General features: G+C 43.9%; 1 protein-coding gene across 2 annotated transcripts in view; it reads right to left on the bottom strand.

The window, feature by feature from the left end:
- LOC108718970 (phospholipid-transporting ATPase ID) overlaps nucleotides 1–10,753 on the bottom strand; it is a 45,851-nt gene extending 35,098 nt beyond the window's left edge. For both annotated transcript variants that reach the window (XM_018267530.2, XM_018267546.2), the window contains exon 1: nucleotides 10,511–10,753. The gene's annotated coding sequence lies outside the window, so the exon portion shown is untranslated. The remainder of the gene's footprint in view (nucleotides 1–10,510) is intronic.
- Between the last annotated feature and the right edge of the window lie 3,715 nt (nucleotides 10,754–14,468).

The following is a 14,468-nucleotide window of genomic DNA, read 5'->3' as shown; positions in this document are numbered from 1 at the left end:
TACACACAGGGGGGAAGAGACAGAAGTATGTAGAAGTATGTAGAATTAGATTTGACTATAAGGTGGGGCACTGTCAGTCATAGCTAATTGTTTGAACATAACAATCCCAACATACATTGTCATGAATACCCCCTTGTTCCACCTTTTCTATCCTCACCTGATTCCTTTTCTTTCCCAAAGTAGAGCTCGAAAACCGGCACAGTGAATACGTATTCCCCCCTTAGCCCTCCTACAACATGCTGGGTATTTGCTGTGGGTATTTGGAGTGGGCACTATACACTCTGGCAGCTTCTGGCAGGAGGGCCGCCAAGTGAAGTCAAATTTGGAATTTGATTTGAAACCAAAATTTGGGTCACAGGTGATTCTGCAACTTAAAGGGGTGGTTCACCTTTGAACTAACTTTTAGTACCACGTAGAGAGGGATATTCTGAGACAATTTGCAATTGTTTGTTATTATTTGTGGTTTTTGACTTATTTAGAATTTTTTTCAGCAGCTCTCCAGTTTGTAATTTCACCCTTCTGGTTGCTAGGGTCCAAATTCCCCTAGCAACCATGCATTGATTGGAATAAGAGACTGGAATATGAATAGGAGAGGCCTAAATAGAAAGAGGAGTAATAAAAAGTAACAATAACAATTTGTAGCCTTACAGAGCATTTGTTTTTAGAAGGGGGTCAGTGACCCCCATTTGAAAGTTGGAAAGAGTCAGAAGGGGAAGGCAAATAATTCAGAAACTATAAAAAAGAAATAATAAAGGCCAATTGAAATCTGCTTAGTATTAGCCATTCTATAACATACTAAAGGTTAACTTAGAGGTGAACTACCGCTTTAATGTGGCTCCCCTAAAATAGAGAGTCTGACCCCTGATTGAAGTCTCTGTAGACTCCAGTGAAACAGTGACCCCTAGTGGCTGAACTTTCATGGGGAATATATTGATCCCGAAACCCGTTTTCCAGAAAGCTCTGAATTACTGAAATGACTCAACATTTGACAACAGATTTCCCTGTTCTCTGTATTTATAAAACAATACAACGTACTTCATCTCAACTAAGATATCACTCATCATTATTGGAGGCAAAACAATCTTCTAAGGTTTATTTAATGTTTAAATAATTGTTTAGCAGACTTAGGGGCAAATTCATCAAGGGTTAATTAACCCTCGATATTCGACTGGGAATAAAAATCCTTCGACTTCGAGTATCGAAGTCGTAGGATTTTGCGCAAAAAGTTCGATCGAACGATCAAAGGAATCGAACGATTTGAAGGATTTTAATCCAACGATCGAAGGATTATCCTTCGACCAAAAATTCGATTAGAAATCGTAGTCGAAGGTCGAAGTAGCCCATTCGATGGTCGAAGTAGCCAAAAAAAAACTTCGAAATTCGAAGTTTTTTTTTACTTCGAATCCTTCACTCGAGCTTGGTGAATGGGCCCCTTAATGTATGGAGATCCAAATTACGGAAAGATCCCAGGTCCCGAGCATTCTGGGTAAGTTCTCGTGGTCAGTCCTGGAGGGCAATGTCCTGTGACTCAGTTAAATGTAATATTATTCCATACAGATCAATATCGCCCATTGGATTCGAGGAACCAGTGACCTTTATGTACTATGTGCAGTTTCAGATTAGTGACCCTACGCGGCTCCTTTATCTGGAGAGACTCCTTATCTGACGATTGTGCCTTTGTACCCAGAACCTTCAATAACATGGAATTTACTGCCTGTCCCATGTGTAACCCCAGCACTGGCCTTTCCTACAACTCCCTGTATCCTACTATAGTGATCCTCTCAATATAATACATGGTGATTAAAGAGACAGTATAACAATTTATTATGCATAAAAGAATAATAAATACAGGGGTCAGTTCAGAGGAAACATCTCAAATACAGACATGAATATCCCTTTAAATACAGAAAATCATGTTTCTAGTACAGCCCTGTCCTACTGAGGGTAAGTACTCTGGGGGGAGGGTAAGTACTCTGGGGGGGGGTAAATTCTCTCTCTCACACATAGAGGAGGGGGGGTAGGTTTCGGTTTCCCAGACTGTTGCTGAAATAATGGGCAGGTCTGAGCCAATCACTGGCAGCCGTGTGATGTCACCTCCTAGCAATGCCAATGTGTCTGCTCCACCTACTCATGCCACTACCCACAATCCCTCCCTCCTGCTATTTGCAAATATACCTTGGGATAATATAATTTATAGTATAGTATATGTGTATTTATATAAGTGGGAGCTGCCATATTGCTATTCTTTTCATTAGTCTGGCATGGGGCAGGGCAGTGGGTGAGTATATGACTCTATATATATAGAGAGAGAGAGAGAGAGAGAGAGAGAGAGAGAGAGAGAGAGAGAGAGAGAGAGAGAGAGAGAGAGAGAGAGAGGAGGAGACCAGCTTGTGGGACTGTGGGTGCCTTTCCCTGTACTTGGCAATGGCTTGTCTCGTGTATTTCACTGATAAGGTATCAGAGTAGCAGAGATTAGACGTTACCCTACAGGGAGTATTTATAGGAGAGCGGGTGAGGGGTGACGTGAGAGTGAGGAGGGGCACATACATACGGTCACACTAGAGTTTTTATTTAATTAACAAACAGGAACAGGATCCATTGTGAGACCTCAGCTGCCTCGGAACATCCTCAATAATAAGAATATAAATTATGTGTAACTAATGCAGCACAAGGGCACTTGCCTTTACCTGTCACTATAACTGCACTGGGTTTATGGCTCTCACATCAGCTCAAGTTGTTATTTCTGCCTCAGCTTCTGCCCTTGCTGACATCACTTACAGTCTATGTGACATCACTTACAGTCTATGTGACATCACTTACAGTCTATGTGACATCACTTACAGTCTATGTGACATCACTTACAGTCTATGTGACATCACTTACAGCCTATAGTGACATCACTTACAGTCTATGGTGACATCACTTACAGTCTATGTGACATCACTTACAGTCTATGTGACATCACTTACAGTCTATGGTGACATCACTTACAGTCTATGTGACATCACTTACAGTCTATGTGACATCACTTACAGTCTATGGTGACATCACTTACAGTCTATGGTGACATCACTTACAGTCTATGGTGACATCACTTACAGTCTATGGTGACATCACTTACAGTATATGGTGACATCACTTACAGTCTATGGTGACATCACTTACAGTCTATGGTGACATCACTTACAGTCTATGTGACATCACTTACAGTCTATGGTGACATCAATTACAGTCATTGGTGACATCACTTACAGTCTATGGTGACATCACTTACAGTCTATGGTGACATCACTTACAGTTTATGGTGACATCACAGTGTTATGGTTGTCAGTGGGCAGCAGATCAGGTAGTGGATAAATCAGTTATTGGTCAGATAAGGTAGTGGGTTTAAGAAGTTACAAATATTGGGTATGGGTGGGGTGAGGGTATATCCAACCTATAGGGTTTATTTTCAAGTAGAAGATTCAAATTATGGAAAGATAGCAGGTCCCATACCTATATAATATATATTTATAATGTGAGATGGGGCCGGGAGAAGAGAAATGAAAGCCATGAAGATTAGGAGCAGGGAATCTAATCACCACACGTAGATATGGCAACACAATAAATATTGCAGTGTAGCAGCAAAGGTGTGAGCTATAGTTGGACACTGTGGTTGATGATACTGAATTCAAATGAGTTTTAGAACAGAAAAAACGGTAATGATGCTGGGGGGGGGCACAATGTATCAAATGACCCCACACATGGAGGTTGATATAACACCCACTCATTGTGGGCAGATAAATATGTGAAAGGCACAATATTGGCCAATTGTTGATCCCTGTGGGGCCCCGTCTGTCTAATTGTCACGTGAAATGTCTCCCAGCGCCCAGCCAAGGTTTCTGCGAGGCACAGTATATCTAATATAAGGCCTGGCACCCAGGTAGAACTGAACGAGGCACAGTATATCTAATATAAGGCCTGGCACCCAGGTAGAACTGAACGAGGCACAGTATATCTAATATAAAGCCTGGCACCCAGGTAGAACTAAACGAGGCACAGTATATCTAATATAAGGCAAGGCACCCAGGTAGAACTGAACGAGACACAGTATATCTAATATAATGTACGGCACCCAGGTAGAACTGAACGAGGCACAGTATATCTAATATAATGTACGGCACCCAGGTAGAACTGAACGAGGCACAGTATATCTAATATAAGGCCCGGCACCCAGGTAGAACTGAACGAGGCACAGTATATCTAATATAAGGCATGGCACCCAGGTAGAACTGAACGAGACACAGTATATCTAATATAAAGCATGGCACCCAGGTAGAACTGAACGAGGCACAGTATATCTAATATAAGGCACGGCACCCAGGTAGAACTGAACGAGGCACAGTATATCTAATATAATGGACGCCACCCAGGTAGAACTGAACGAGGCACAGTATAACTAATATAAGGCCTGGCACCCAGGTAGAACTGAACGAGGCACAGTATATCTAATATAAATCATGGCACCCAGGTAGAACTGAACGAGGCACAGTATATCTAATATAAGGCATGGCACCCAGGTAGAACTGAACGAGGCACAGTATATCTAATATAAGGCATGGCACCCAGGTAGAACTGAACGAGGCACAGTATATCTAATATAAGGCATGGCACCCAGGTAGAACTGAACGAGGCACAGTATATCTAATATAAGGCCTGGCACCCAGGTAGAACTGAACGAGGCACAGTATATCTAATATAATGTACGGCACCCAGGTAGAACTAAATGAGGCACAGTATATCTAATATAAGGCATGGCACCCAGGTAGAACTGAACGAGGCACAGTATATCTAATATAATGTACGGCACCCAGGTAGAACTAAATGAGGCACAGTATATCTAATATAAGGCATGGCACCCAGGTAGAACTGAACGAGGCACAGTATATCTAATATAAGGCATGGCACCCAGGTAGAACTAAATGAGGCACAGTATATCTAATATAATGTACGGCACCCAGGTAGAACTGAACAAGGCACAGTACATCTAATATAAGGCATGGCACCCAGGTAGAACTAAATGAGGCACAGTATATCTAATATAATGTATGGCACCCAGGTAGAACTGAACGAGGCACAGTATATCTAATGTAAGGCATGGCACCCAGGTAGAACTGAACGAGGCACAGTACATCTAATATAAGGCATGCCACCCAGGTAGAACTAAACGAGGCATAGTATATCTAATATAATGTACGGCACCCAGGTAGAACTAAATGAGGCACAGTATATCTAATATAAGGCAAGGCACCCAGGTAGAACTGAACGAGACACAGTATATCTAATATAATGTACGGCACCCAGGTAGAACTGAACGAGGCACAGTATATCTAATATAATGTACGGCACCCAGGTAGAACTGAACGAGGCACAGTATATCTAATATAATGTACGGCACCCAGGTAGAACTGAACGAGGCACAGTATATCTAATATAAGGCCCGGCACCCAGGTAGAACTGAACGAGGCACAGTATATCTAATATAAGGCATGGCACCCAGGTAGAACTGAACGAGACACAGTATATCTAATATAAAGCATGGCACCCAGGTAGAACTGAACGAGGCACAGTATATCTAATATAAGGCACGGCACCCAGGTAGAACTGAACGAGGCACAGTATATCTAATATAATGGACGCCACCCAGGTAGAACTGAACGAGGCACAGTATAACTAATATAAGGCCTGGCACCCAGGTAGAACTGAACGAGGCACAGTATATCTAATATAAATCATGGCACCCAGGTAGAACTGAACGAGGCACAGTATATCTAATATAAGGCATGGCACCCAGGTAGAACTGAACGAGGCACAGTATATCTAATATAAGGCATGGCACCCAGGTAGAACTGAACGAGGCACAGTATATCTAATATAAGGCATGGCACCCAGGTAGAACTGAACGAGGCACAGTATATCTAATATAAGGCCTGGCACCCAGGTAGAACTGAACGAGGCACAGTATATCTAATATAATGTACGGCACCCAGGTAGAACTAAATGAGGCACAGTATATCTAATATAAGGCATGGCACCCAGGTAGAACTGAACGAGGCACAGTATATCTAATATAATGTACGGCACCCAGGTAGAACTAAATGAGGCACAGTATATCTAATATAAGGCATGGCACCCAGGTAGAACTGAACGAGGCACAGTATATCTAATATAAGGCATGGCACCCAGGTAGAACTAAATGAGGCACAGTATATCTAATATAATGTATGGCACCCAGGTAGAACTGAACGAGGCACAGTATATCTAATGTAAGGCATGGCACCCAGGTAGAACTGAACGAGGCACAGTACATCTAATATAAGGCATGCCACCCAGGTAGAACTAAACGAGGCATAGTATATCTAATATAATGTACGGCACCCAGGTAGAACTGAACGAGGCACAGTATATCTAATATAATGTACGGCACCCAGGTAGAACTGAACGAGGCACAGTATATCTAATATAAGGCCCGGCACCCAGGTAGAACTGAACGAGGCACAGTATATCTAATATAAGGCCTGGCACCCAGGTAGAACTAAATGAGGCACAGTATATCTAATATAAGGCCTGGCACCCAGGTAGAACTGAACGAGGCACAGTATATCTAATATAAGGCCCGGCACCCAGGTAGAACTGAACGAGGCACAGTATATCTAATATAAGGCATGGCACCCAGGTAGAACTGAACGAGACACAGTATATCTAATATAAAGCATGGCACCCAGGTAGAACTGAACGAGGCACAGTATATCTAATATAAGGCACGGCACCCAGGTAGAACTGAACGAGGCACAGTATATCTAATATAATGGACGCCACCCAGGTAGAACTGAACGAGGCACAGTATAACTAATATAAGGCCTGGCACCCAGGTAGAACTGAACGAGGCACAGTATATCTAATATAAATCATGGCACCCAGGTAGAACTGAACGAGGCACAGTATATCTAATATAAGGCATGGCACCCAGGTAGAACTGAACGAGGCACAGTATATCTAATATAAGGCATGGCACCCAGGTAGAACTGAACGAGGCACAGTATATCTAATATAAGGCATGGCACCCAGGTAGAACTGAACGAGGCACAGTATATCTAATATAAGGCCTGGCACCCAGGTAGAACTGAACGAGGCACAGTATATCTAATATAATGTACGGCACCCAGGTAGAACTAAATGAGGCACAGTATATCTAATATAAGGCATGGCACCCAGGTAGAACTGAACGAGGCACAGTATATCTAATATAATGTACGGCACCCAGGTAGAACTGAACAAGGCACAGTACATCTAATATAAGGCATGGCACCCAGGTAGAACTAAATGAGGCACAGTATATCTAATATAATGTATGGCACCCAGGTAGAACTGAACGAGGCACAGTATATCTAATATAAGGCATGGCACCCAGGTAGAACTAAATGAGGCACAGTATATCTAATATAAGGCATGGCACCCAGGTAGAACTGAACGAGGCACAGTATATCTAATATAAGGCATGGCACCCAGGTAGAACTAAATGAGGCACAGTATATCTAATATAATGTATGGCACCCAGGTAGAACTGAACGAGGCACAGTATATCTAATATAAGGCATGGCACCCAGGTAGAACTAAATGAGGCACAGTATATCTAATATAAGGCATGGCACCCAGGTAGAACTGAACGAGGCACAGTATATCTAATATAAGGCATGGCACCCAGGTAGAACTAAATGAGGCACAGTATATCTAATATAATGTACGGCACCCAGGTAGAACTGAACAAGGCACAGTACATCTAATATAAGGCATGGCACCCAGGTAGAACTAAATGAGGCACAGTATATCTAATATAATGTATGGCACCCAGGTAGAACTGAACGAGGCACAGTATATCTAATGTAAGGCATGGCACCCAGGTAGAACTGAACGAGGCACAGTACATCTAATATAAGGCATGCCACCCAGGTAGAACTAAACGAGGCATAGTATATCTAATATAATGTACGGCACCCAGGTAGAACTGAACGAGGCACAGTATATCTAATATAATGTACGGCACCCAGGTAGAACTGAACGAGGCACAGTATATCTAATATAAGGCCCGGCACCCAGGTAGAACTGAACGAGGCACAGTATATCTAATATAAGGCCTGGCACCCAGGTAGAACTAAATGAGGCACAGTATATCTAATATAAGGCCTGGCACCCAGGTAGAACTGAACGAGGCACAGTATATCTAATATAAGGCCTGGCACCCAGGTAGAACTGAACGAGGCACAGTATATCTAATATAAATCATGGCACCCAGGTAGAACTGAACGAGGCACAGTATATCTAATATAAGGCCTGGCACCCAGGTAGAACTGAACGAGGCACAGTATATCTAATATAAGGCATGGCACCCAGGTAGAACTAAACGAGGCACAGTATATCTAATATAAGGCCCGGCACCCAGGTAGAACTGAACGAGGCACAGTATATCTAATATAAGGCCTGGCACCCAGGTAGAACTGAACGAGGCACAGTATATCTAATATAAGGCCTGGCACCCAGGTAGAACTGAACGAGGCACAGTATATCTAATATAAGGCCCGGCACCCAGGTAGAACTGAACGAGGCACAGTATATCTAATATAAGGCCCGGCACCCAGGTAGAACTGAACGAGGCACAGTATATCTAATATAAGGCCTGGCACCCAGGTAGAACTAAATGAGGCACAGTATATCTAATATAAGGTCTGGCACCCAGGTAGAACTAAATGAGGCACAGTATATCTAATATAAGGCCTGGCACCCAGGTAGAACTGAACGAGGCACAGTATATCTAATATAATGTACGGCACCCAGATAGAACTGAACGAGGCACAGTATATCTAATGTAAATCATGGCACCCAGGTAGAACTGAACGAGGCACAGTATATCTAATATAAAGCATGGCACCCAGGTAGAACTAAACGAGGCACAGTATATCTAATATAAGGCCTGGCACCCAGATAGAACTGAACGAGGCACAGTATATCTTATATAAGGCAAGGCACCCAGGTAGAACTGAACGAGGCACAGTATATCTTATATAAGGCACGGCACCCAGGTAGAACTGAACGAGGCACAGTTCATTTAATATGGCACCCAGGTAGAAGTTCCTAAGCTTTATGTGCGCCATGACTGTGATTAAAGGGAAACAAAGATGAGTTACAATTATTGGCACTATTGCCGCCTGTTTGGGGGGAGGGAGAAATCGCTGATCCAGGGCAAGTAGTTTCCTATTTAATAAACAATTGCAGCCCTGTTTTGCTTTATGGCTGGGAATCTACATATTCACCTGGGATCAGAGCCAGTGTCCCACTAGGCAAAGCAGGATTACTTCCCCTTTATGTGGACAATTCATAAATGGATTTACTGCACTGCTGCCCAGAGATGCCTGGGATTGCTGAACAATGGGAATTGCAGAGATAATGGGGCCTGGCTGTTTACTAGGGGCAATGAAAGGGCCCCAACATTGTACCAGAATCAGGACTGGGGTCTATGTTGTGTGTAATTGTCCCACTCTCCCCCCGAGTATTTCTGCAGCACCAGATACTGTCACTACTAAATCTCAGCAATTCAGCCCAAATGTAACCATTAGTCTAACGACTAGTGACCCGTTCCCCATTTCCCACACTCTCTGTACTGACCCCACTGTCTGTATCAAGGTTCTATTTTCCTTCTTCCTGAAATGGTTAATCACAGGGACATAGTCCAATGCGGGGTTAATAGATCCCTCTGCGCCAGGAGCCGCCACAATATTGGGGACTTTTATTATCCTTTAGATATATATATATATATATATATATATTCTGCAGCACTCTACAGAGATTTTCCTATCAGTCCCTGCTCCAGTGAGCTTACAATCTAAGGTCCCTATCACATTCGCATCAGTTCCTGCCCCAGTGAGTTTACAATCTAAGGTCTCTTTCACATTGCCACCAATCCCTGCCCCAGTGAGCTTACAATCTAAGGTCCCTATCACATTCCCATCAGCCCCTGCCCCAATGAGCTTACAATCTAAGGTCCCTTTCAGATTCCCATCAGTCCCTGCCCCAGTGAGTTTACAATCTAAGGTCCCTTTCACGTTCCCATCAGTCCCTGCCCCAGTGAGCTTACAATCTAAGGTTCCTATCACATTCCCATCAGTCCCTGCCCCAGTGAGCTTACAATCTAAGATCCCTATCACATTCCCATCAGTCCCTGCCCAGTGAGCTTACAATTGAATGTACCTGTCACAGTCACACACACTAGAGGCATAACCTGCCTGTATTTTAGGAAAACCCGGAGTACCCAGCAAACACACTGAGAACATACACATTCCTCCGGTCAGAAACTCTAAACCCCAGCAATGTAAGGATTAAGCACTAATCACTGAGGCACAGAAGTGTATATACAATCAGCCTAGGCTACAGAGCTTACACTCTAAGAGCAGAGAGTATGAGTCAGGGCAGTTCCTACCTGAGCGCTGCAGTTATATAATCCTCCCAGGACACATAGAGATTCCCTCACACGGAGCAGAGCACAGGATTTCGGAGGAAAATGACAATCCGCAGGGGCCCCAGAGTAGCAGGAGGGCCCACAGAGAGCGAGAGCGAGAGCAGGTGCAGAGAGACAGCAGGAGACAGGGTAGGGTTGGACTGAGTCAATAAAGCAACTTGCCCTTTGGACTTGCTGGAGCGGCAGGTATAATGTTACACCTGAGCACAGGGAGGAAATAGAAGGGGGGCACAGAGGGGGCACAGCTGTTACAGAACATGTTAACCCCTTGTCTCCCACAAATGGGCCTTCTCTCTACTACAGCCGATCCATTCAGCCTCACACCCTCTCTCTCTCCAAGGAAACCCACAACATTAAATAAAACACACGCTCTGGGCACAGGCCGGACAGGTTCCTCCGTCTCATTGGTCTCAGGTAAATGAACCTGTAAACCTGGCCCCAGGCAACGAGCTACGACTGGGACTCCCAGCAACCAGCATCCTACAATAGAGAGTCTCCCTCACTCCTGGTGCTTGCTGAACTACAAACCTCATCATCCTCAGTCAGCTGTCACATGGCTGAGAATCAGATTATGTAGTCAAATAGAAGGGCACGGCTATGGGCCCCACATATAATGTATGGGAAATAAAAAAAAAATATATATATATATATATATTGAACCCTTTAGACTGAGAGTGGTAGTTCAGCAACATCTTAAAGGCTTCAAGTTGGAAAATGTTATTTCTTACCCCCCACCCCAAAGTATTTTTTTTTTGGCTCTGGAAAGACGGAAGGCTGAGGATGAGGCAACTGCAGCAGCGGGAGTGATTATCACACAATAAAGCATCTAATACATAATTAATACTGTGCTGGGGATTATGTTGGTCTAACGATAATTATAAAGTCACCTAATTGCAGGGTTAATTTAAAGTGTTTGTGGGGGGGAATCATTAAACAAATGAAAGATCTGTGCACCATCTGCTGGTCATGAGCGGTATTGCAGCAGAGTAATTCTAAACTAAGGACACAGCAAAGGAGACTTATGGAGAAATAAAGGGGAAGCTTTGAGACTGACTTTTTTTAGAGAGCAGAAAACATAGAAAGCAAAAGACCTGAAACTGTGATTTCCTTTAAGGACCAAGAAAATAAAGACTGACCCACTCATAATCTCCCCTGAACATGCCGGAGCCCCGGTCCCCTTTCCATTAAACATGAGGGGTGTCTCCAGGCAGAAGCCATTGGGCACATAGAGGGGGTGGCAGAGCCGATGGGCATATCGGGGTGATTACTGGAAATACAGCTGGTATAGTGTCTCTAATTAACCCCAATGAGTAGGACCCCTTTATCTTGTGTATCAGTATCTGTGTGTCTGTATAATTGGTGAATTCTTCTATTGTACAGCACTGCCGCATATGTTGGTGCTTTATAAATACCAGATAATAATAATAATTGCTCTATTTGAAGAAGGGATGCACCAAATTCACTATTTTGCATTCGGGCTAATCCTTCGCGAAAGATTCGGCCGAATACCAAACTGAATCCGAAATGGCATATGCAAATTAGGGGCGGAAAGAGGAAAACGTTTTATACTTCCTTGTTTTGTGACAAAAAGTGACACGATTTCCCTCCCCTCCCAGATCCGGTTCGTCCGGGGCAGGATTTGGCTGAACCCGAATCCTGCAAAAAAAAGGCTAATCCTGGCAGAATCCAGGATTTGGTGCATCCCTAATATAAAGAGATACCAACACAATTCTGACATTTCTGTGCCCAATATCCTGGGAATGAGACCCTATTTTTAGGGCTACAGACCCCCCAAACTCTCATACACTAAAATGCAACTAAAATCCAATTGCTTTCTGTTATTTTCTGTAGCAGAGCTGAGCAGCCCACCTGACGTGTCCCTCTGTGAGTCAGTTGAGTGTTTTCTGGCAGTTGCACCTCTGAAACTCGGCCCAGTAAAAAAGTGGCACTGGCAGGATATTGGGGACTGCAGAAATGCCACAATAATGTCAGTATGGCTTTAAAGTGGGAAGGGCAGCTCTTATGGGGAGAACGTTTATGGGGGGCCCTGGTTTTTTTTAACTTATAAGGGGGCCCTTACCATCACCATGACTTGTGTGTATGTGTGTGTGGGGGGGTTTATCGTTTTTAGGGCTAATGTCTGTGTGGTCTTTTAACTGTGGGGTGGGGCTTGGGGGCTGGGGAGGGTTGGGCCCAGAAAATGTTGTTGTTTGGGGCCCCATGATTTCTGATGGAGGCCCTGCCCATGGCCACTCACACTCATAACCCACTGGCACTACTTCATCTGGGCTCTTACTCATTTACGCCACCTGATCAGCTGATTTCTGTCCGTTAGACTCATTCAGCAGTTTATGTGCCCATGTGAGGGCAGATAAAAATCACCCAGATATTCATTGAACAGGTTTGATTCTTCCTGCAATCGAGGGCCACATCGTCTAGTTGATACAGTCCTATGACCCATTGGCACCCATTTCCTTTGTTGTAATCTGATTGTTTGGCCCTTAACATTCGGATTAATCCAATATCACCCCCTACCGTTGGTGGGCATATCGGGGGAAGATCTGCTCTTTGGCGACCTCACCAAACAATTGAATTTTATCATGAATGGCCACCTTAAGATTCCAGTCACTTATCCGAGTAATTGTTTGATAAACACCCCATTTCAGACCTCTGACTCTCAAGTCTTCCCACTCCTGACTTACTCTCTTTCCCATGGTCAGACAGGAACGTTCCCCAGGCTAAATCAGTCCAATCTCATCCAGTTCTTATCCAAGTACAGAAGCGCTGGAGCTTTCTCATTGTATTGATCATTGTTGGCCAAAATGATATTATTGACACATAAACTCCCTGTAGTGGTGAAAGTTACACCGACTGTATTTTCCACTCAATAGAACAGGAGACTGGAGGAGATAAATGAGCAGCACATCCTCCTGGACTCAGATAAATCAATATAAGTGTAACCCTATAGTAAAATAGAGGAACCTGCTGCTCCTAAACTAAAAACATTACTATTTATTAAACACAAGACTCTCAGGTGTAGGCCCTTGAAGATGTTGGAGGAAGGGTGTAGTTGAACTGTAAAGGTGGCCATAGACTCAAAGATCCGCTCGTTTGGCGACATCGCCAAACGAGCGGATCTTTCCCCGATATGCCACTAAACTGCGTGGCTATATCGGGGGTAATTCGATCTTTCGGCCGTATGGCCGAACGATCGAATTACGATGCGCCAAGCGGCTCCGACGGGTTCGGTCGGGTAAAAATCCAACCTTCCCGATCGATATCGTGGCCAGATATCGATCGGGAAGACCCGTCGGAAGCCCCCCATGCATGGGCAGATAAGTTGTCAAATTGGTCCAAACGACCGATATCGGCAGCTTTATCTGCCCTTGTATGGCCACCTTAACTCTCAGTATCTTCAAAGAATTGGGCTCCAGTGGTTCTGAAATAAACTTTAGTTCTTTTTATTTACCATAATCCACATCGGGGTTTATATGCAGGAGATCCAGTGTATGTGGGAGGTATTGGCACAAGCAAAGTGTTATATCAGACCCAGTGATTATCTGCAGCAGGAGATTAGACATCTGGAGTTTGACCCTAATACACAGAGATAATGGGAAATTACAGGAATATTCCAGTCTGACCTGTGTCCCGAGGCCAAATCTCTGCTATTGGGGCCCCACTGATACTGGGAGTGTCACAGACGGGGACTAGACTGAAACCTGCTGAAGACCCTGACCCGACCCGACCCTAGCAACCAGCACTTACCTGTGTCACTAATTAGCAGCAGTGATCAATAAGGCTTTATAGAGAACTCCAGCAAAACAATGTCCCTATATACACTGGGTTATTATTTATAAATAAAGGGATGAGGGAAACTGAAATTTTCAGTGAAAGTGATGTTTCTGAATAAGCCCCTTTG

The sequence above is a fragment of the Xenopus laevis genome, chromosome 1L (assembly GCF_017654675.1).
Source record: "Xenopus laevis strain J_2021 chromosome 1L, Xenopus_laevis_v10.1, whole genome shotgun sequence".
Taxonomy (NCBI): domain Eukaryota; kingdom Metazoa; phylum Chordata; class Amphibia; order Anura; family Pipidae; genus Xenopus; species Xenopus laevis.
The sequence above is the reverse complement of the archived record's forward strand: the minus strand, read 5'-3'. Positions and strand labels throughout refer to the sequence as shown.